The sequence below is a fragment of the Elgaria multicarinata genome, chromosome 15 (assembly GCF_023053635.1).
Source record: "Elgaria multicarinata webbii isolate HBS135686 ecotype San Diego chromosome 15, rElgMul1.1.pri, whole genome shotgun sequence".
NCBI lineage: Eukaryota > Metazoa > Chordata > Lepidosauria > Squamata > Anguidae > Elgaria > Elgaria multicarinata.
The window spans coordinates 16500949-16526414 of NC_086185.1; positions in this window are offsets into that span (position 1 = coordinate 16500949).

Sequence of the window (25466 nt, forward strand, 5' to 3'; positions counted from 1 at the left end):
TTTTTATAAGTTTTTATCTGGTGGCAGGAGGTTTGGCAGGCAAAGCAGATGAAATTTTCATGTGCCAGCTTCCACTGTCATATATTAGAGGCATTAAGACATCCGTAATGATGCCAAATTACTGGGAAGCAACGAATGGTAATATTTTCATATTTACTGGGACTTCTGCTTCAAGGGTGAAAATAATAATAAAAAAAGTATTAGGAAAATAAATTATTATTTTTTCTTTCTCTCTCTCTCATAAAAGATGGATATTAACCTTAAGAAGAATCCAGTGTGCTTATTGATTCTGTTGATGGCTCCATTCATTAAGTTCTCTCGTAGATGCTGTATGGTTCTAGCTGCACAGTCATCATGTGCCATTAAACATTATGGAAAATGTCAGCTTGCAATGATTCAACAACATAAAACTGGCTTCTGAAAGAAGGAGGCCAGCAGAAAGAGGCATCAAATGCAAGAACTTGAGTTTAAATAAAACAAAGAATAAATAAACTTGAGTTTAAATAAAACAAAGAATCTGGCTTAGGTCATCCAAAAATGTGGAGACAAAATATGCAGTATTCTCTCTCTCTCTCTCTCTCTCTCTCTCTCTCTCTCTCTCTCTCTCACACACACACACACACACACACACACACACACACACACACACACAGAGAGAGAGAGAGAGAGAGAGAGAGTACCTGGATTTCTTTCTTTCTTTCTTTCTTTCTTTCTTTCTTTCTTTCTTTCTTTCTTTCAACTAGCTTCCCCTGTGAAACTCAAGAACCACAGAATGGGACTCATATTTTCTACTTCACTTGCAGGGCCGCAGAAAGGATTTAATATACCTTACATGGGAGAGGTAATCAACCAACAGGCCATGGACCTCTGGGATTATTCACCAAATGGGGAACTGCAATGTCTCTAACGTACATTTGCATGTATTGCCACCAGAAGGTTAAGACCCTGAGATATAAAAGTGGCTGCCATACTAGCATCCTAACATACTACATATCGTATTGTTCTTTGCTTCTTCTTTTTAACTAACCTCATTGTCCAGGAGACTTCTTTCGCCACTGCATTGCTACCTGTCAACACATGACGATGCTTTCTACCATGTCGTCATACAAAACTGTTCTTCCCTGACTAGCAGGAGACCTCAAAGTTATTTCTGTCCTACCAGAAGCTAACAGTGCAATCCTACGCAGAAGTGAATCCAGCGGGGCTTACTTGTCGGTCTATAAGTACAAATTGCAGCCTCAACCTATGGTCTTAACCAAAGCATCTGCTCTGCTTGTTCATCTTGGGGGGAATCCGCACGTCGTACCGAGACCGCTTCTAAGCGACCCCAGTGCGACGTGAAAGCGATCGTGTAACTTGCCTTTGGAAGAACCGAAGAGCCGAAGAAAACACACACATCCTAGTGACAGGAGTGAAAAGGGTTCCAGGTTGCTTGGGGGTGGGGTGGGGATTTTCGTGGCAGAGAGTCCTTGCCGCCGCCGCCGCCACCGCCACCCACAGACCTCCTCGCTGGCTTGGACGGAGAGCTCGGGGGAAGAAGGCGGGCGCTCTCCACCCCGCCTTCTTCAGCCGAGCTCTCCTCGCCGGCTGGCGAGGAGGTCTGTGGGTGGCGGTGGCGGCGGAGGCAGCAGCGGTGGCGGCAAGGACGCCAGCTCTTCGACTCTTCCAAAGGCAAGTTACATGATCACTTTCATGTCGCACTGGGGTCGCTTAGAAGCGATCTCGGAACGACGTGCGGATTCCCCCTTGGTCATCATCTTGAAGCAGATGTTGTAGATATTAAGAAAATTAGAATTTGAAGGACTCATTTTTGTGGTAGGGTGTTTTTTGTTTTTTTTAAATGTTCCTTCTTTCAAGGAAAGTATAACTAGCATAGCTGATGCATTTAGTAACTCACTCAGGCTTTTCAAAAACATTTGATTTTAACCTCTTGGCCTCAGTCCTTATTATCTGCTACGTGTGACAATAACTCTTCCCTCACAAGGCAACAGAAAGGCTTAATTAATTAAAGCTTCCTTGGTGTTTGGAAGCCCCTGGGACCAATGGGGGGGGGGAACCTTACAGAAATATAGCATTTCTTTTTTTAAAAAAATAGACATGTCTCCTTATCTCTTGATCTGTTCCTTTTAAATTATATTCCTGTCCCCTTTTAGCCACTAGTAATCACAATTTAATGACTTTACAATTGGCGGGATTGTCTTTGAGTCTCTCCCCTGGGTTCCTCCAGCCTTCCTCTGTTGCTGTGATGCTGGTTCCAGGCATGGTATAATTGGTATCTTAGAGTAGAATTTCCTGTTGTGGCAATGTTTGATTTTTAAATTTTTATCTTACACTTTGGCACCTACATGCTTGAAGCATTGTGGTGGTTGCTGCATTCCTCTACTTAGGAAAATGTCTCACCTTGTCATTACATTGTTAGTTATAATGCCTCATTTCTTAGGGCGACCATATGGAGAGTAGGACAGGGCTCCTGTATCTTTAACAGTTGTATAGAAAAGGGAATTTCTGCAGGTGTCATTTGTATGCATGCAGCACCCAGTGAAATTCCCTCTTCATCACAAGAGCTAAAGCTGCGGGAGCCCTGCATTGGCTAATCCCCTGCCCTCTTCCTGGTGGAAGGAGACCAACTGCAGGTCACCTTCCACCAGACACCACCCAGCGACGTCCAGACTTTTATCTCTACTTCTTCAGACAAGCAGAGGTCAATGGATGCAGCAATAGAAGCAGGTAGGGCTGTAGCCCTTTCCTCACAAGTTGATGGTTTACAGGAAGAGACCACCTGAAGAGGGCTTCATCTATTCAGTGGTCCAACTTCTGGATTGACTGGCAGGACTTAGAGATCTATGAGACATTTGTTTCAGTCCACTTTTGATCAGGATTTACACAGTTTGCACCTTCTGAACCAAATCCAGACTCATACGCAACAAGGGAGAGGGCCTTTTCAGTGGTGCCCCCCCAATTATGGAATGATCTCCCCGATGAAGCTCACCTGGCACTAACATTGTTACCTTTTCAACGCCAGTTCAAGACCTTTTTCTTCTCCCAGGCATTTAACAGCATTTAACAACATATGCTAAGTTTGTTTGTTTTTAATGGACCCCAGAACTGTTGTTGTTTAAAATGGATACTGTTTTATACTGTTTTAATATTTTTGATGGTTTTAAAATTTGTATACTTTTTAATGTTCACTGGTTTTAACTTTTGTAAACTGCCCAGAGAGCTTCAGCTATGGGGTGGCATATAAATTTAATAAATAAGTAAATTCTGCCATGGAAGTCCTCACATTTCCAAACTTGCAATGTGATTCAAGGACTAAAAAAAAAATACATTCGATGACACCATGCCTACATTTGAAAAAAACGTGCGTGAAAAAAAGTGTATGTTTGAAAAATGGTCACGAATTCAGAAGATGGTGTACATTTCAAAGATATGTACAATTGATGCGTGCATTTGGGGAAATGTACATGGAAAATATACATAGATTTTTGTGCCAATACAGACAAACAAAAAAATAAGGGTGGAGAACAAGGGTGTTGAGAGGGGGGGTCTGGAGGCTCCGCCAACAGGCACTCCCATTCTCCCACAAGGCCTCCCTTGCTCACCTGGATCTTGGCTTTGGGCAACCACATGAGCTCAGCCAGGTGCTGCCAGGTGCTGTGGGTAGGGCAAGGCAGTGAAGATGTGTTCCAGCTTGCTCAGCTGACCTTGGCTGAAGGAAACCCTGCACCCTCCCTCGGTGTCAGATTAGCCACCACTACCCTGCAGCAGAGGAAGTGTGGGGTTTTGCTTATCATGGTAGCAACCCAGCACCATACAGGCAGCCCTTCTGTCAGACCACCAATCTGGGAGTGAGCTTTCTTCTGGATCACTGGATCTCTCTCCATTCCTCCACAGCTCATAGTGGTATTTAAATATTGTTACTGAATCAGTACATCATAAAAATAATTGTAGGACCAGCCATTAAAGGGCTGATTCCTCTTTCATTGTAATTCTAAAAGATCTTGGCTCAAGTCGAGAAGTCTCTATCATCTGGAAGGTGTTTTTTTTTTTAAAAAAAAAGGGGGGTATGAGGAGAATTAGAGCTGAAAATATTTGGTAGAAAGATTGGGAGAAATGGTAATCGAGAAGAAAATGATTAAAAGTTATTAAGTACCAGAGCGCTGCAGTGATGTAAAATGACTTTAGCTCCAGTGAAACTTCATTACTTTCACTGTTTGAGGATAATGGATTTTTGCTTGCAATTTTAGGTTTTGAAAAATGGTGAGATGTTAAAACGGGTTTGATTCACAAGGCAAGCTGCAGATTATGAAAACAGTGGATCAGCTGAAATCCAGAAAACTTAGGAAAATCCTTGTGAGTGCAATGAGACCCAAAATAGATGCCCAATTGTCACGTGAACACAACTAATAATCATTGGTTTGGCTCCGGCCAAAAATAGATCTTGTCAACTTTTGCCGGTTCTGCGGTGTCATCGCAATAGAAATGGCCATATGAAAAGGAAATATAAATTAGCCATTTGTTGAACAGAATGGTAGATCTTAGTGGGAGATGCCTGTGGCTCAGCTATAGATCACCAGCTTCGCATGCCAAAGGTCCCAGGTTTGATCCCAGCAACTCCAGGTAGGGCTGGAAAAACGCTGAAACCCTGGAGAGATTATTGCCAGGGCTGTTTTGGTATTTGTTTATTTATTTACAACATTTATATACTGCTCAATTATCTAACACAGAGTCCAGAGCACTGGACAGTAAAAGAAAGATTTTAAAAAGCAAATTAAAATTGACCATCCTGGGCTAGATGGACCCAGGGTCTGACTCAGTAGAAGACAGCTTCTTATGTCCCTATGACATCAACATCAGCTGAAGAGATTATCCCTCTACTGTTTAATCACTCATCTGTGGGTTGCCTTGGCCCACTCTGCCTGCCTTCTGTTTATACATGCAGCATTTATGTAAATACATTTCACTTATGATGCATGTACAGTTTTTTCATAGGACCATAGAAAGGTGCCTTGTAACACATCAAGCCATGGTTCCATCTAGCTCCTAGGTTCACTGGCCCTCAGGGCTCACCTGTCACCATCACGGTGCCTCAGAATGCACACCATTCCTGAATTTCCTCTCTATGCCCACCCCCACTCCCTGCCACAGGAGGATGATAAGCCTATTGCTTAGTCATTCACCCCTGACCTGTGCTGAATTATTTCCTGCTGGTTACGTTGCTGATCGGCAAGGAAAATAGCATTGCCCATATCAGACAGTTGTACTCCATCTTGCCTGTATAGCTCTGTCCTTGTCTGAATGATGAAATATGGTACCATCACCTTAATAGGACAAGCCATGGGCGATTTGCCTATTCTACTTTTTGAGGGGCTGATCCAGGGCCCATGGGTCCCAGCTGTCCCTCCGGACCCTTCTGGGAATCAGGTAGGACCACAAGATCATAATTCCCAGCCAATGTTGCTGTATGATGTGAAAATTGGCCAAAGCCTGCAAAATGAGAGCTTTCCTGGTTTCAAAATGCAGGTATGAACGTGGGACTATTTGTGTGCAAATTAGGTGCTGTGTGACTGTGTGATGGTCCTTCCCCTAACAGTAAGGTAAGATTCTAGCCCTCAAGGCTTTGAAGAAAGGGCTGGTTTCAACATGAACAGAGGAAGCTGTCTTACAAAGAGTCAAACCATTGGTCCACCGACCTCATTGTTGTGTACAGGCTAACAGCAGCTCTCCACAGGTTCAGGCAGGGGTCTTTCCCAGTGCTAATGCAAGATGCCAGGAATTGAACATCAGGGATTGTTTCCATGCAAAGCAGGTATTCAGCTGTTGAGCTACAGCCCTTCCCTTATGAGCCTCCTAACTGCAGCCTCCAATTCCTTTCTTTAGTGCATTTTGTGTGACATGGGGTAAGCCATGGATATAAGCATTTTAGGCACATTAAAGCCCATGTTGTAATAGAGCTAGGGTCTGGAACTTCTGTGTGAGCAGGGACAATGGTGTCATCTGCCACACAGACACCACATAATTCCCAATTCCCTCTGGGCTTCGCTTAAATCTTCACTGTCAATGGTCAGGCTTGTTGGGAGTTCAAGTCCAAATATCTGGATGCCACCAAGTTGGGGAAAATGCTCTACTGTAATTCAGCCTGTCACTAAGTCTGAGGACAGCAATGGAAACATCCCGATTGTGAGTTAGCTTCAAACTTAGTCATGTTTAGAATGGACCCATTGAAATCAATGAGAGTGAACTATTCTTTTCCAGGTTAACCCTGCCTCTACTTCTCTCCCCTCAGTTGATTTTAGATGGCAAACTCTTTGGGGAAAGGACTTGCCCTCTTCTCTTTTATAAAGCTCTGATGGGACTACATAAATAATAACTAATGATAAATGACAATCACAACAACATTTATTTTAGTTCCTGGAAAGGGGCCATTCTGCTAATATAGATCCTGGTCAAAATCCTAGAATCTATCATTTCCCCATTTATTTAAAGGTACAATGAACTTTTAAGCATTTGTACTGAAGGGAATATTCACTCTTCCTTTGCCTTTTAATATGAAATAAAATTCTGAAGATGGGGAGAAATGGCGGAATTGTGCACAACGCCCTCCTTTTGTATTTCAATCCTTGTTCATAGTGATGAGCATAAAGATGAAGACATGATAGGTGGATAGAGAGAGAGGCTGTGCAGTGAAAAAAGAAAAAGAAAAAAAAGGTCTGCTTTCTGTGGCAAGCCAGAACCACAAATTTATTTCCTCATCACATGTTAGTGCTTAATTTCTTTATTTTCTAATGGCAGCATAATTTGCATTGACACTTCATTTCCACATCAGCACAAGCCCTCCAAAGACTGGCACTCGGATCGCTTTGCCATAATCATGGTGGCGTCAAAGTGGCATCCTAATGGGTTCTCTGTGGATTTGTATCCTTATATTATTTCCCCCTCTTAATCTCATGTCATAATGGCACCATGACTGGGTCCCGATAGATTTCAGCGGAAATCATTATAAAACAGTTAACATTGCCGACAAGCCAGATTATGCAGAATGAGAAGCCAGGAGCATTGTAAAAAGAACATATTCTGAAAAGTAATTACTGGATATGCTTATTTTTGTATTATTATTTTTTAAGAAAGAATCTCTCTCTCTCTCCCCCTCTCTCTCCCTCCCTCCCCCCTCTCCCCCTCTTCCTTTTCATCTCTGTCGCTGTAACATTTTTTAAAGTAAATCTAGTTCTTTTTTTAAAAAAAAGTAAAAAGCAAAATTCTTCCTGGCAGTCTGCAAGAAATAAAATAAAAAATCTGTCTTTCTACCTTTTGAAGGAAGAAAAAAAAATGTTAAAGCTACAAAATAAAATAAAAAATAACAAAAATAAAAGCTTAAGGAGACATCTTAAACCAAAACATGCCAGTCGATATCTGGAAAATAATTTAAGAGCAGAGCAAAAAGGCAGGAGGTAGGAGTAGGTTTAAAAATATTTTTAACACCCTGAGAAGCCAACGTGATACATGAGTAAATTTACAGGTGAAAAGTATAGGACTTGTGCATGGTTTATCAATATGATAATAATATTCATTTGCAGTTATACAGCACTTTCGGAGTGTTCAAAGCATTTCATATGCTTTATTATTGTTCATAATTATTGCATTCCTATCTCATCCTTCATCTAAGGCAAAGATCTTCAACCAGAGATCAGCCCAGATGGGTTGTGGAAAAGCTGTTGCTGTCATGTTGGGCAAGCGTCAAATTGTAAAAGTCAGCCCAATGTTGCTGGTTGGGATTCTGAGGTGGGTCTCAACCAGTTGAAGACCACTCTCCAAGGTGTTTAGACAACATACATGGGGCCCATGTTGAAACCCCCTGAAACAATGCTGTGAGGTAGTTTAAGCTCTGAGGAGGAGGGCAACCAGGATGATCAGGGGTCTGGAAACAAAGAGAGACTAAAAGAACTGGGCATGTTTAGCCTGGAGAAGAGAAGATTGAGGGGAGACATGATAGCCCTCTTCAAATACTTAAAAGGTTGTCACATAGAGGAGGGCCAGGATCTCTTCTCGATCCTCCCAGAGTGCAGGACATGGAATAATGGGCTCAAGTTACAGGAAGTCAGATTCTGGCTGGACATCAGAAAAAACTTCCTGACTGTTAGAGAAGTACGACAATAGAACCAGTTACCTAGGGAGGTTGTGGGATCTCCCACACTAGAGGCCTTCAAGAGGCAGCTGGACAAGCATCTGTCGGGGATGCTTTAGGGTGGATTCCTGCATTGAGCAGGGGGTTGGACTCGATGGCCTTGTAGGCCCCTTCCAACTCTGCTATTCTATGATTCTATGATTCTAGGGTATGATGGCCAAAAGGTCATCCAGTGAGCTTTATATCTGAGGGATCTGAACCTGGTTCTCTCTGGGTCTATTCCAGAACTGTAGCCCAGCCTTCCCAGCCCAGTTCCGTGCATCATCGTTCCTCACCGTTGGCTATGCTGGCTGATGCTTCTCGGAGTTGAAGTCCAAAATATCTGGAGAAAACGAGGTTGGGGAAGGCTGCTTTACCCAGAGCACCACACTGGCTTTCTTTACCCTTCAAAAGATTAATTAGAATAGTAGTGTAAGTAGATGGATAGCATTATCCTTGTAGTACCTATGAAAGAGGCCCCAGGTGGTGTGAAATTGGGAGGGAGCATTTAGGTGATGTGGTTTTGGAGGGGGGCATTGTGTGAAAATTCCATCTGAGTGGTGTCTACCATTTCAATTTCCCAGAATACTCCCTTCCAAGAAGTAATGAGGAAAAATGGTAGCCAGTGTCTCTGCAAATTAAAAAAATATCCATAGCCACTAGTGGGTGTGGGGAGAAGAGGAAACTGGTTTGTTGATGTGTGGTTAGTTCAAACAAACACAGATCAAATCCTGGTCTGCTAACTCGTTCCTGAATAAACCACAGTTCCTCAAGTATGGAGAAAGTGTGGCTTATTCAAAACTGAGTTAAAGCTTTAATAGGAAGGAGGAGCATGTAGGCTCCCCATAGTCATTCTCTCAATAGTAGCACATCATTTAGTGGTACATCTCAGAATTGATCAACTGATACTGAAGAGAATAGATCTTGAACAGCAAAGGTGGCATGGGCATCTGCTGGAGCATGTGGCACATTCTAGCAGTGCTTGTCGCTTTGATCGAAAGCATCTCAATGTTCTAGTTCTCACTGAGGATGCAAATCCATGTCTGGAATGTACCACTTCAAGCTGAAGATGGGGGCTTACCTTCCTGGATCCCCCCTCTCCATATTAAACAAAAGAAGGAGAAATCCCTCAAAAGTATAAAAATGAAAATGTGAGGAAGAGGAGTCTTGCTAAGGGGTGCCAGTTCCTCAGAAAATACTAACACGGTCAGTAGGGGTGGATGGATCAGGTTATTTCCAGTAGGGGTGTGCACGGATCCCCGCTCTGCCCCGCGGGCCGATCCAAAAAATTCAGATCGGCCTGCTCCACTCCGCGCCGCTCCACCCATACTCCGCTCCTCTTTGCCACGGAGCTCCGGCTCCGAATCGGAGCTCCCCAGTGGAGGGGAGTGGTGCCAGGTAAGGCCGGGAGAGGAGGGCGGGGGGGGGGTTACCGGGCCCTGCCGCCGTCACCGCCTGTGCGGCGACGGCGGCAGAGCCCGGTAAGGGACCAAGGGGGAGGGGAGCCTTACCTGCCTCCGTCCACGGTCCGTCGGCTTCTTCAATTGAGCCCGCGGTTCAGCCAGGAAGTCTGGGCCGCAAGTGTGGTCTAGACTTCCTGGTTGAACCGCGGGCTCAATTGAAGAAGCTGAGGGACCGCGGACAGAAGCAGGTAAGTGAGAGGAGGGGGGGTTTACCGGGCCCTGCCGCTGTCGCCGCATGGGCGACAGCGACAGGGCCCGGTAAACCCCACTTACCTTTCCAGCGGAGCTCCGGATCGAGGCGAAGGATCCGCCTTCACCTCGATCCTCTTCGCCACGCTCTGCCAGCCCCCCAATCCTCTTCACCTCCGCCTTAAGGGGAGGCGAAGCACCCCGCTCCGCTTCTAATTCGCCAGTCCGATTAGAAGCAGAGCACATCCCTAATTTCCAGTCTGCGTCAGTCTTGCATGTCTTCATTCCTTCATCTGTTGTGTTCATTTCTGCATCAATCTGCAATTTAAAAAGGCACTTTTAATTTTTTAAAAAAGTACATTGTTTCACAAAATACACATTTCTGCATATTTTATCCCCAAACTTTTATTTTCATATGCATTGGGGTGCATCTTTTCATAGGCTTAATAACAGTATTATACAAAGGAAGCAATCCTATGACCCCTAAATGGTGTTAGGATGGGATGGGGTGGGGTGGCACAGGATAAGTTTGGTTCCCTGATCTGGGGTCAGAGATAGCACTGTGTACTCAGAGGGGGGGAATCAGAGCTTTGCCCCTCCCCTACTCCCAAAATAGGTTCAGTACCTTTAGCATTCTGGCTGGTTCTAATTAAAACCCAGAATGGATTCACAGCCTTACCAAAATCGGAGCCACCCACCCACCACACGGACACACACCGTGAGCATCTATTAGATTCTTATCTTTGCAAAAATGGAGGAACATCCATGTTTGCTGCTGCTGTTGCCACTGCAGCTTCTAGTACTGTTGTCCCATTAGGCCTCTGCATGTCTGACTGTCTTCAACCTTGAGGCACTAATCCAGTTGTGTCTAAAAAAACCCCTCCTGCCTCCTAGCTCAGGATTGTAATAAATGGAAGACGTGGGGGAACAATTGCAGCCAGACCTAGACAGTTGTATTGGGGTTAACTAGGGTCACAGCTCAGTTAACACTAATAGAGGAGATCCGTAACAAATATATTGTCAGCTGCATGGCAACTGGCTGAGGCAGGAGCCACCTTGCAACCTCCCCTTGCTTGCTTAATTGAGGGTGAGAGTCAGGCAAAACTGGAGAACATCTAAAATAACTCAAGGGAAAATTACAGAAAAGTCTCCGAACGTAGGAAAATCAAGTGTTATACTTCAAAGCAGACAAATGTGTTTCAGCCTTGTTGGGCATCTATCCCTGGTCCTTCTTCAGGGGCTGTAGAAGTATGGATAGTACAACACATTAATATATATTGATAGACTACAAAAACAGACTAATGCTACTTCTCTGTCTATTGGATCTGATCAATGGTAATCCTGAGCCAAAAGCAGGGTACAGCCTGTTTCTGCCCATCTGGCTATACTTTAAGTGTTGCAGGACACCATCTTGAATCACTTCTCACCTCCAACCTCTGGATCACTGAGCCCAACAAGTCTCAAAGGCCAGAGTGGGAAGTCAAAGGAATTTTCTTTAACCATACCGGCACCTCCGTGCCCTCACCAATAACTCTGCCTGCAATCTAATTTCCTGCACCAACATTGTGTCAACTACCAATTTAGGGCACAGTTCTATTGATTGCACCCTCAGTAATTGGAAACCCTTGAAGGCTCTAATCATCCATTGAATGGCAGGAGGAGTGGCAGAGGTGGTCTTCAGTGCCCCATCCTGCATTTCTCCCCCCATGAACCTTTTAGTCCATTTAGTGAGCTCTTAGGAGAGGGAAAGAAGGAACCTGGTTAATCGAACCCTGGCCTCTCTGGTCTCCTCCCCTCACCACCCACTGGAACACCCCCTTTCCCCCCTTTTTGAGGTAACATTTCTGATCTTGGAGAGGCAGCCACCATGGTTCTCTTCACATCACCTGGTGGGGGTGGGGGTCATATTTCTGACTCCTCCTCCCGAGATCGGAACACTGTCTCTAACCTCAGAAGGATTTTAGGAGCAATCACCCTCTCTTGCTAAACTGCTCAACAAGCCAGGGAAAGAAAATCTCCTACTCCACCCTCAAAGCAGCCAGCTGCTCTTACACCATGAACCACAAGGGTGTGTTGCTGGTCACTGAGATGGTCCAAAGATGGCTGATGAAGTGTAGGCATTGGGATGAGACATGACTATGTTTTACCCTGTGCTAGCTGTTCTCTGGGCTATATGCAATGTCTCCCTTCAAACACAAACCCACCTTCAGATTTGGTTGGGGTAGGAAGTGGGACCCAGCTTTTTCTCTCCCCCTCTCTTTGCACAAACGCACACACGCAGGCACACACACGTGTGTGTGTGTGTGTGTGTGTGTGTGTGTGTGTGTGTGTGTATATATATATATATATATATATATATATATATATATATATATCTGCTTGATGAAGCATTCTGGGGAACTCCAAAGTGTTTTGTGACATATTAGTTTGTCCTAATACAAATATTGTCCATACTAAGAACATAAGACATACCCTGTTGGATCAGACCAAGGGTCCAGCTAGTCCAGGGGGGGAGGGATCTACACTACTTCTTTTAAAGCGCTTTAAAGCACTTTGAAAAAGTTTCGAAAACTGTATTTGCAGTGTGTCCTGGGCTCCAACAGTTGTCAAAACTGTTATAAAGCGCTTTAAAGCAGTAGTGTAGATCCCCCCCCAGCACTCTGTTCACACAGTGGCCAACCACGGACCAACAAAGCAGGACATGGTGAAACAGCACCCACTCATGTTCCCCAGCAACTGGTGCACACAGGCTTAATGCCTTGAATACTGGAGGTAGCACACAACTATCATCTATTGATAGCCATCACCTTCAGGAATTTGTCCAACCCCCTTTTAAAGCCAGGATGGTTGTAACGACTACTCTAAAGGATCAGGAGATGATCAGGTTGGATAAATATCAGTTTTGCTTGTGTGCAGGAGACATCCCTCGCCCTTCAAGCATCCTCAGTAAGTCCAGGAAGAAAATGAACCAATAAGTTAATGGTGTGACTCAATAAAAATGCCAAGTGGATATTAGAACATATTATGAGGTACAAATAAGATGATTCTGGGCTTTTATCTCCGGCTTTTATATGCGGCATTTATCTGGGCATTTATCTGCGGCTTCCCACTATTGCCTTTTAAGCATTCCTCTTAAATTTTCTCATGGAAGAATTGTAGGCTTGGGAATATGTTTTAAGAAAATATAGCAACATGTGACTAAGAAGTCATAAATAAATAAATATAAATACATTTGTGAGCAAAGAGCAATATGGAGTGGAGTTTTATGTTCTGAAACACCACAACTTGTTAGCTTTTACATTTCCTGGATATCGTAATATTTTATGTACTATTAGAATGTGCAGATGGAATAAACTGAAAGTCACAAACTCCTTACTACAGAGTAATCCTACTGAACTCTCCAGAACTGCTCCACAGACTGTGATTTTGTTGAGTGCTGCCTAAAAGGAAACTTTCCCCACTTTTGTCTTTATTTTTGTGTTCCTTCCACTGTTTATTAAGAGTGTAAAAATGTGTGACAGACAAGTTGTCCCCCCAAAAAAGGCATTATTTTAACAACAGAAAGCTGTAAGTAGTTTCTTATGCCGACTGCAGCAGTTTTGCAGAACAGCAAATATTCATTAGTATGCACTGATATGCAGAAGATCTTACTGACAATTCCCACGATGCTCCTTCTTTCATAAACAGATTGTTGATGGTTGCTGCAAAATCCATCTAAGCGTTGCAATAAAAGGAAAATATCACAGAGCGTTCACTGGGCAGTGCCAAAATGGAGAGTCTAAAAAATTGCTTAAAAGAGCAGGAGACAGTAAAATGAATTTCTTTGACAATCTGCAATTTTCTGATTTCCTGCCATTTATGTTCACCCAGACAACTCACAGTTCAGGCTCCTGTGCTGTTTGGGTCTTCTCCTTCTTAAACGTTAATTAATGGGTGGATTGATTACAACTCTGGTAAGCATCCCACAGTTCTGACCAATAATTGATTTCACCGCAAGGTGTGACTACTCAATTTAATTAGAGCTAAGGGGATGAGAAGGTAAAAAAGAGCAAGGATACAAGGAATTGGTTGTGTAGAGGAAGTTTAAAATGGGCCAGTGCTTGTTGCTGTAATTGTGGGGTTTTATTCATGGCACCGCTTTCCCCGAAAATCCTGTGGTTTCCCTTACCCAGGGTGGCGTTGGCTAATCCCAATGCCGCGGAGGGAATGTACTGGAATGAGCTGCCTCCTCTCTTCCTGGTTTCTGGCAAGCCATCACCAGTTGCCTTCCACCAGCACACAAATCCGGATTGGCCATGGAGTGAGGTCAGATGGCAGAAGAGCTGCACTGACCTCGCTCCCACCGAAAGCATTGGCCTAAGTCCCCAATGTAGATATATTTTATGTGAAGCTTCACGGTGTTTGCAAATCTACGGCTGCATCACAGACCACCCGGGTTTGTCTTAATGAACTAGGGGTGGAGAAATTTGTCAATTTTGGTTTCCCTCCATTTCTCAAGTTTGTTTTCTCCTGAACATTGGGAGTTTTTTAATTAAAAAAAAACTTGATAATTTGTAAATAATAATAATAATAATAATAATAATAATAATAATAATAATAATAATAATTTCTTACCCACCTCTCCACTGGGATCAAGGCAGGGAACAACAATGAATATAAAACACATTAAAAACTGATTAAAACATAACATACATGATTAAAACATCCTAAAAACATTCTAAAATTTCACTGGGTAGGCCTGCTAGAATTTGTACACATTTCTCCAAACACAGGGGTTTGGGTATGAACTTTTGACTAATATTTACATTTTTGGAAGCCATTTTCCTAACACAATGAGTTGTGAGTGGTTTCCTCCCACCCACTGATATATGCATTTTTATGGGTACTTTTGCCTAGTGTACTCATTTTTGTATCCATTTTTTTATTAGAGAGATCCATTTCAAACTTCACATTTCAAAGGATATCTGACTTTCAATCCATGTATCGTTTAGAAAGTGGGGGGAAATAGATAAATTGGGACTAAAATGTGAAATAAACAAATTTGATCCCCACCTCTAAATGGTACATCTCACTATGATGTGGAAGACAGTGACACTATGATGTGTCTTACTCAGTCTGCTGCCCAGCTGTGGATAATAGGCATTAGCAACTGTAAGGCCCAGGTCTTTCTTCTAGTAAAGTTCTTCATCTTTCAACCTGCTTCTTTAATTCATATGTTTTGGCAATGCCCAGTAGTTGTCCCCTTTTGGGAAGAGATTATAATAAGGATAAACTTTGTATTGAAACCATCTTAATATGGAAGGATGTGCATGTCCTCCGGAGGTGCCGGTATGGTTAAAGAAAATTCCTTAGACTTCCCACTCTGGCCTTTGAGACTTGTTGGGCTCAGTGATCCAGAGGTTGGAGGTGAGAAGTGATTCAAGATGGTGTCCTGCAACACTTAAAGTATAGCCAGATGGGGCAGAAACAGGCTGTACCCTGCTTTTGGCTCAGGATTACCATTGATCAGATCCAATAGACAGAGATGTAGCATTAGTCTGTTTTTGTAGTCTATCAATATATATTAATGTGTTGTACTGTCCATACTTCTACAGCCCCTGAAGGCTAGGAATAATGGAAGTTGGAGGGCATGTGTTTGGGGAAGGATGCCCTACTTGCTAGCATAGAAGGAATGGAGGAAAAAGCAACATGGACACCAGAGCTTGGGATAAACTAGGGCCTCTTTATTTAGTGTGGGTAATTCACCCCTCTCTAGATCTGCATGTGAAAGAGCATGGGTCTATTAAATCTTTTCTACAGGTCATAAGCCTCTCTTATGGGTGAGCCATTCTGCCAAACCAGGAATTGGGTAAGGCCCAGACCCTTTGTTAAGCTACACTTCAGCATAACTGTGAAGAGACCACCCTGAGTCACCCCTGCCCAGTGCTGCCCAGCTTTGAGTAGGTGAGATAAGTAGGTGAGATAATAAGGCAAACCATATCCTGACTCAAGAGCCACACAGCCCCCGAGGAGCAGACCACTGAACTTGCCAAACACCATAAAGGTGTCACTTAGTGCACACTGCACCTATTCTACCATCCAAAATTCCTGCACAACCCTGCCCATTCCAATAGAGTGATAGGGCTCCCGTATCTTTAACCGTTGCATAGGAAAGGGAATTTCAGAAGGTGTCATTTGTATGCATGCAACACCTGGTGAAATTCCCTCTTCATCACAACAATTTAAGCTGCAGGAGTATAGCTAGAGTGACCAGGTACAAAAGAGGGCAGGGCTCCTGCAGCTTTATCTGTCGTGATGAAGGGGGAATTTCACCAGGTGCTGCATGCATATAAATGACACTTTTTCTGTGCAACTGTTAAAGATACAGGAACCAGTCCTCCTTTCCATATGGTCACCCTACATTCCAATGAACCTTTTCACATGCCCTCCACTAACTGATAGTTCCAGTATGTCATAGGCAAAAGAAAATGTACACAAAAGCCAATCACTGGGAGGTAATTGGCTCCTGCCTACTTAGCCTTTATGGCTAATCCCATACTGGCAAGAGGGAAGGAGGATGAGAGCCAGAAAGTGAAAGAAGCAGAGGGGCCGACAGAGACTGCCTTTATAGGCTTTACCCCACCCACACCTCATGCTACACTTGTGTCCCACAGAAATGCAGCATCTCTTCCCCATCCTTCCTGCCTGCAAATGCCACCGACCCCTAAGCTATATGGCTGGGTGTGGAAAGGGCATCTTCGGCGAAGTGAAGTAACCATCAGGGATCGCTCAACTAACTTTGAAACTATCTTCCAAAAATGTGAGGATGTGTAAATTATGCTTAAAACAAAACCCAAACTAAACAAAAACACACACACACACCTAATTTCCTGAAACAATTATTGCACACGGTACTCTTATTCATGTACTTCTTGTGTGTCTTAACAAGCTAAGATAATGAGTTAGAATTCTGCTTCTCTTGGGCCTCTCAAGAAATAATAAGGTAACATTCCCAATATATAATGAGATCAGAGCTAATAAGGTCAACAGTTGCCTCACTTTGCGGCTAGATTTGTCCATTGTCAAGCTCTCATCTGGGTTTAAAGCAGGAACTGCAGTTAAATTAATGCTGCGTTAAGCAACAGTGACTGTATGTCTTGGTGCTAGTGTTAAAGAAAAGAAAGACCTGCCCATTGGACTTGGTAGAAAAAGACTTTAAAAGATTTCACACTGTGATGAAATTCCCTTGTTCTTGCAGTCTATTCAGCTTAACCAAATTGACTCTCTCAATAGGTTGCGCCCAGGGATCAGAACACTGCTCTGAATTCATGTCCAAAGTATGATGATGATGTGTCCAAAGAAATATGCTTTGCTGTGGATGTGATGGCTGCAATCTGATATTCCTCTATAGAGGTGTTGTCATCGTTTGCAAGGAGGCTAAGGGGAGACGTGATAGAGGTGTACACAATTATGCATGGTGTGGAGAATGTGGACAGGGAGACATTTTTCTTCCTCTCCCATAGTAGAACCCAAAGGGGTCATCCCATGAAGCTGATTGGTGGGAGATTCAGGACAAATAAAAGGAAGGACTTCTTCACTCAGTGCATAGTTAAGCTATGGAATTCACTACCACAAAATGTGGTGATAGCCACCAATTTGGATGGCTTTAAAAGGGGGTTGGATAAATTCCTGGAGGAGAAGGCTAACAATGGCTACTAGTCCTAATAGCTATATGCTTCCTGCAGGATCAAAGACTATGTGCCTGTATACAGTAGTTGTTGGGGAACATGGGTGGGAGGGCGCTGTTGCACCATGTCCTCTTTCGTTGGTCCCTGAATGACAGCTGATTGACCACTACGTGAACAGAGTGCTGGACTAGATGGACCCTCAGTCTGATACAGTACGGCATTTATGTTCTTATGTTCTTAATTACCTGGGGCCAGGAACTGTTGATCACTTTCCCATGTGGTGACTCGTGTTAGTTCAGATTCTCAGGAAAGAACTTTCAGAATGATTCCACCCAGGCTGGTCATTGGCTCTTTCTGGGTACCAAGGATATTGAATACAATCAGGCTTCCTGTTTCAGTAGAACTTTGCTTGAGCAACAAGTTCTACCTGAATTTTAGGGTGTCTTGTGTTTCTGGTCTAGCTTTTTGGTCCTAACTCCTGCCTTCTTCTCCAGACCTTCCTTCTATTTGCCCCCTATTCCTGCCTGCTATTTGGTATTAAATCCTGTTATCTTCTTTGGCCCTGCCCCCTGGTTTGTCCTCCAATCCCAATTGTTCTTTGAGATGCAGACAAACAAACAAATTGCACACAAAAATGCATACATTTTAAAAAAAATGTGCTCAAAACATAAATTTTGTAAAATATGTACTAAAGTGCTTTATTTGACAATCAAAATGTCTACATTTCCAGGACTGTGCACAAAAAATGCATACGTTTGGGAAAATGCATGCAAAATGCTGGGCTTTCATTTTTTAAAAAAGAATTTTCATGCAGAATAAGAAAGAAAATTGCAGTCCAAAGAAAAGTTAGAGAGGAATGAACTTAGCACTGCAAAACAAAGCAAAGCAACACAACACAAAAATGTGCACCTGAGTGAAATCAAGCTTGGGTGTTCTGACTATTTTAATTTAATATTTAAATTAAAACATATATGCACACATCTGCTTTTAATTTAATATTTGATGCAGATGTGCATGTGTATGTTTTAACTTACTTTTATCTTGACTCTTTGGGATGGAGTGGGATAGAGTGTGGATGGATGGATAAGCTGTGAAATAATTCACATTTTGAATAGAACTGCCCAACGCCAATAAGACATAGGGCATGGAAGTGTTCCTACTAGCTAGTTTTCCATTTTCTCTTAGTTTCACTATAAACCGAGTTACAAATTTTTATTGCATTTTAATGGTTTATCTACGGATGTTTGTAAAACCAAAGGTCAATTCAATAGCTGAAAATAGTTGCAGCAGCCTTGGTGGTAAATGAACAAGCATTTAAAGAAAGGTGAAAATGTACTTGATAAGGTCATAAAGTTGAACAGCTGAATACGTTTAATTGACCTACATTCTTCCAAAGGCCATAAACTTTGTCACACTTTGTAAATGCCACAAAAGCTTTCTGATATTTATAGGGAAACTTGATATATGAAGCCAAGAGAAAGTCCACTTAAGTGGATGAAAAAGACATGTCAAAATATGAAAAAGGTTGTTGTTTTTTGCCATCCACAGAAATGTTTAGAAGAAGCCAAGTCCAGTATAGATTATTAGAAGGCATGGGGTAGTGCCTCTCTTAATAAGTAGGCATAGCATTTCATGAAGGAGAAAGAAATGGAGAGGGCGATGCAAAGGTTGACTAGAAAGGGAAAGTTAAGAGGAAGTTACAGCCAGGTGCAAGGCTTTCCCCTACAATCATAGTGTGCATGTGTGAGACATGTGTGCCAAATAAACATACCTGAAGACGGTCATAGTAATGGCATAATAATCCCCTTGCTAAATCAGACCAAGTTTCATCTAGCCTAGAATTCTGGTCTAGTTCAGTGGACAGCTAGAAGCTACATGCTCACATGGTTCCCTTAGATGTACACCTTATTGTCAGATGCCCATCAATCTCACCTTGAAAATCTTCAAGATGGAAATTACTCAAATTCCTGAGGCAGTTTATTCAATTTCTCATCTGCTTCATGGTAAACCTTAATCCTCCTCCCAGAGGTCTATCTCCATTGCTTATTGACCTGTGTTCACTGGATTAGACTGAACAATTGTTCACTCATCTTCTTTATGACATCCTTTTGAATATTTGAACATCGCCAATACTAGAGATGGTCAAGTCAAAGCAACAGCAAGTAGTGATCATTGGGAAGTATCCAATATTAGTCCTACATAGAGTAGACCTATTGAAATTAATGGGACTTGTTAGTCATAACTAATTTAAGTCTCATTCATTTCAATGGGTCTACTCTATGTAGGACATTGGATACTACCCATTGACTAGTAGCCAATGGCTGACTCCACCAATGAGGCAGTTTTATCTGGCTCTAGTAGTCCTATCCCATCATATGTAAATACAAATATGGTAAAATGTTTAAAACTCCTATTTGGGGGGGGGAGAGGTGGGATTTGTAAATTCTAAGAAATACTATTTGTCCACATACTCCATTATTAAATATAATGTATGGAAGCAGCCTTCCAGGATTTCATGGACAGGGGTCCCAGTAATCTTCTGAATGCAGAGAACTTACTTCATCATGACTGAACTGTTTATTTATTTGATTTGTACTCTGCCTTTCTACCTAGGGGTGCATGATAAATTTGTTTCAGTTCAGTTGTGATCAGGATTTACACAGTTCACACCTTTTGGGCTGAATGTGGACTCAGATGCCATCTGTGTTTGAAGTTGCTTACAATGCAATTTGTAGCCCCCCAAAAATGCATTTGGCAACCTGTGTATAAGGAAAGAAAAAGTGTACTTTTGAAAGATGTGCACAAATATGCTTTCAGCAATAGCAGTAGAATGATACATTTCAAAGATGCACACAATTGATTGGTACATTTGGAGAAACACGGGCAAAAATATACATTGACTTTCATGAAGAAAAACCAACAGCAAAGCTGATACGGACTCTTGTTGGACTGTGCTTCAAAATGAAATTCAGAGAAATTCAGTAAGCTGTTTTTGCTGATTCACACACCCCTACCAAGAAAAAAAATGGCACTGAAGGCAGCTTACAGTTGCTAATAAAGCTGGATAAAACAACAATAAAACAAATACCTGAAAATACAATTAAAAACAACAATAATAATAGAGTAAAACCAACATCCAGTTCATTGTTGTTTTCCTGTAAACATAATGTTATGTAAATGGCAGCCATAAGGGGACATTTATGCTTGTAATGCCGCGTAAATGGCCCATTTAAAGCTGCCATTTTGACAATACTACATTACATTACATTGTAGGACTCTCCCACCCTAGAGGCCTTCAAGATGCAGCTGTCAGGGATGCTTTAAGGTGGATTCCTGCATTGAGCAGGGGGTTGGACTCGATGGCCTTGTAGGCACCTTCCAACTCTACTATTTTATGATTTACGAAACAAAAAACATACCAAAATGCCTGACAACCATGTGGCAACTCATCAGGCTTGGTGAACATGGCCAGCTGGCTAGGGGTGGATGGGAGTGTTCGGTACATGGCATGGATGGAAATGAGTCATCCATCCCTACCTTCATGTAAATCTACCAACTCGTATGTGATACTATCCCCAAGCACATGGTCCTGCGTTCCATAGCTGAGAAGCCTAAATGAGAACAGTTTTATTATGGAACCCTCAGATGGTGCAGCAAAATACACTTCTGGTACCTGGGCAACTGCCTATTTATTTATTTATTAAATTTATATACCGCCCCATAGCCCCAATCTCTGGGCAGATTACAAAAATTCTGGGCAGTTTACAAAGCCTATAAGACAGAGTGCACCCTACACACACACACACACACACACACACACACAAAGAATCAACATTGCTCATCCCTATTCTAGACCATTTATACTTCTATATCTATTCTTAGGCCTTAGCTAGACCTAAGGTTTATCCCAGGGTCGTCCCTGCCTACTCATGGGATATCCTGTGTGTCATTTACATGAACAGGGATGACCCCGGGATGATCCCATGATAAACCTTAGGTCTAGCTAAGGCCTTAGAGCCAACATCTATTCTTAGCTAGCAGAAGATCTATTTATGTGCGTGTGCATAAAAATTAGGGATGTGTGAATTAGCAACACTTGAGTTCACCAAAGTTCTCTGAATTCCAACTCAAATCTCATTCTGACTTGAATCCATATCCATATCAGATGTATGTATCAATTGTGCACTTCTTCTCCCATGATTAAAGCATATATGTGCACATTTTTGAAATGTACTCATTTTGAAATGAATGCATTTTTGAAATCTACACATTTATTTATTTATTTATTTATTTATTAAAACATTTATATCCTGCCCTATATTACAAGGATCTCAGGGCAGCATACAGATAAAATCATACATATTTATTATTGAATTTATATCCCACCTTTTTTTCCTCCAAGGAACCCAAGGCGGCATACATAATTCTCATCCTCTCCATTTTGTCCTCACAACAACAACCCTGTGAGGTAGGTTGGGCTGAGAGTCTGTGACTGGCCCAACGTCACCCAGTGGGTTTCCATGGCCAAATGGGGACTAGAATCCAGATCTCCTGACTCTCAATCCATCACTTTAGCAACTACACCACACTGGCTCTCATATAAAATAGAATAAATATACAATTCTAAGGCAAATTAAACCATTAATGTTTTAATGTGTTTAAACCAATATGAAATTTTAAAACAGTAACACATGGTGTTGAATCATCATCATCATCATCATGTTAGGAATGCTTAGCAGAGATTAATCAGCAGCTTCTCAGCGTTTGACTCTCCTGCAAGGCTCCTGAGTGCCTTCCCTCTGAAAGAAAAATACTCACACCACGTAAAGTTTTTTTCAGCAAAGATTTTACTGAGGTATATACGTATTGTGTTCCCATGCATGATTTTCCAGCATACATGAGAACCAACGACCAGCACCCACCACGTCTACATTACATATGTACAGCATTATATACATTTCATACATGGCCTTGCACAGCATTGTATCAGCCAATTATCCAATTATTCAATTATCAGATAAGTCAGGAGGCCACCTCTCTTGTCCTTGACATTTTACAGTCCGGCACTGATGTGTAACACTTGCGTGAAACGCTATGCCAACGTCCAGTTTTCCTTTTCACTCCAGGGCTCTTCTGTGGATAAATTCCACCCCTGACACATCATGTTTGACCTGGAAGATGGAAACTGGATAAAAAGCTAACTTAAATGCTCATACATCCCTGGTGTGTTTATGTGTATTTCTTTCCACCACTCCATCCCCTGACATTTTTCACAGCTAGGGTTATTTTTTGTTCTTGAGTTTCAGTGGGGGTAGAAATTATCTTGGAGAATTATCTTGGACAGATGGAGAAGGAGAAAATTCACCCCAATTCCTGTAAACCTGTTTTGTAGTTTGTATCACACTCCCATTACCAATTTGACAATTGCCTGGGGCAGACCCCCAGTTAAAGACACAGCTTGACTGTTGTCACATGTAGTTTGGCCTTCAGAAACCATTAGAATTTCTCAGTATCCTTGATTAAGCCATTGCTTTCAAACTCTTTTCCGAAGCAAACAAACAAGGGCATCAATTTCTGTGTAACAATTTTAAATGAAAACCCATCAAATTTCAGAAGATCGTACAAACCACAAAGCTGGCAGTTGCAAATGCCCTAGAAATATATCTAAGTCATAGATATTTTCATGCACTGTATTTGGAAGATAAACACCACATGCTTACAACAGCTTATGGTTATTAAGGCAGTAAAAATGTAGGCAGCGTGGAGAAAGGGAAGGAAGCCCAACTTTACATGCCTTGCCTCAATAAAATTAAATTAGTCATTTTGATATCTATAATTAGTTGTACTTCATAGGTCTTAGTGCCCCAAGCTATTAACATTCAGGTTTATTAAAATCAAATGTCTCTTGAAACTCACATTTGTCTTTAAAACACACACATTAATGTTGGCACACTGGTAGTAATGATTTATCGGGAAATATTGCATTATTAGTGCAGTTATGAATATATCTTCAGCTGTTGCATCTAGTCTGTTTTTCCACCTGATTTCTCCCTCTCCATTTTTAAAGGAGAGGATAATATACCTTAGTATTAGAGCAGGATCCTATGGAGATTTTCTCCAAAAGATGCCCCAGTAAGTCCTCAAATGACATCGGAGGGCAGATGAAACCAACTTCAGAAGGCTACAAGTGTCATAAATGCACTAACATTAGAGGGAAGCGGGTAGTTCTTCAAGCACCCTTCACCTCTGTGATTCTAAAACTGGCCATGTGCATGTCTATGCTTTGACCAGTGTTGGGGAACCTTTTAGAGAAAGAGGGCCATGTTCTCACATGGGCAAGCTATCAGGTGCCCTATTCCTGAGGTGGGTGGGGACAGAGGCAGTGGAGTCTGATGGTTTCAATTTTGGAAGGGCTGTGAATCCATTCTGAGTTTCAGTCAGAACCAAACAGAACTTTAAAGGAAAAGGAAAGGAACCTCTCATGCAAGCACTGAGTCATTACTGACTCTTGGAGGGACGCCAGCTTTCGCTGATGTTTTCTTGGCAGGCCTTATAGCGGGGTGGTTTGCCGTTGCCTTCCCCGGCCGTGATTGCCTTTCCCCCAGCTAACTGGGTACTCATTTTACCAACCTCAGGAGGATGGAAGGCTGAATCGACGTGAGCCGGCTGCCTCAAACCAGCTTCCGTTGGGATCGAACTCAGGCCGTGGGGAGAGTTTCAGCTGCAGAAACTGCTGCTTTACCACTCTGCGCCACACGAGGCTCTTAGAACTCTAAAGGAGCTATATAAATTGCTGAACAGAGTTAGGGGATAGGATTCAGTACCTTGGAGAGCTTCCTTAGAGTTCTGACTGAAACCGAGAATGAAGGGTGGGCAGGACATTTGTTCATATGTGCAGGCCTTCAGACAGGCACGTGCACGCGCGCACACACACATACCCTTCAGGGGGCCTCAAGTACATTCTTTCCTTCTTTTTTAACTTTGGAAAAGAAAAAGAAAAAGAAATTGCCCTGGCATCCGACACTCCGAAGTCAGCTTCCTTGGCTGCACTAATAATCTGGAAGGACCTCAAAGTGCAGGCAGATACCTGAGACCACCATGGAGCACTTTTTAAAATGATAAGAAGACACAGCTCTGGTAAAGAACAACTAGTTCTGGGAACATATGGAACAACCCAGAGAGCTTTGCTGAGGCCACAGATCATCCCAAGGGCTGAAACAAAGGGAAAGCATACAAGGAGTTCTCCTGAGTGAGTTGAGCAGGGTCTCCTCGTAGAGAGGCCTGGTGGACTGGATGTGAACCTAGAACTGGAAGTTCCCCCATCTTGTCGTAAATAGCCTATTTATGCCTGAAACCTCACGTTCATCTTAAAATGCAGAAAAAGAACTTGAAAACCATCCCCTCAATTGCAACAATCTGTTTCTCCTTTTTTCCCCCATTTCCCTACCCGTGTAAGCCGAGAAGGAGAAGTTCTATCAAGGCCCAAAGCTTCCATGCTGGTCTGCCTGGTGACCTAGCTTGGTCCTAGTATGAAATATGGTTTAGCTGATTCCTGTGAGTTTTATGAGTTCTTCTCATTTACCTTTACTAAACCTCATTTGAAAAAAGAGTGGGGGGGAAGCCTTCTGTGCCTAACTGCTGTTCTGCTTTGCTTTTGACCAATCCATCATATTCCTTTGTTTTATTGGTTCTATCTTCCGCTTTAATTACATTGGATTTCAACTGTGCTGCTGCATACCGTTCCCTGAATATTTGAGAGCTGCTCTAAGAGGTTGAGCTGAGCTGTTTCCAATTAATATTCAATAGTCCTCTGAGCCTTCTAGTGCTTTCTCGCAGTCAATCCCTCAACAATGTGAAAGAAAGAAACTAAAGACATTGGAAATAGTTCTGCAATTGCCAGATCCTACATGCCCGTCTTTATTAATTATGTGCGTCTCATTCACTGGATTAGTTTCACATATAGCCCCTGATCACAGAGATTGTTCA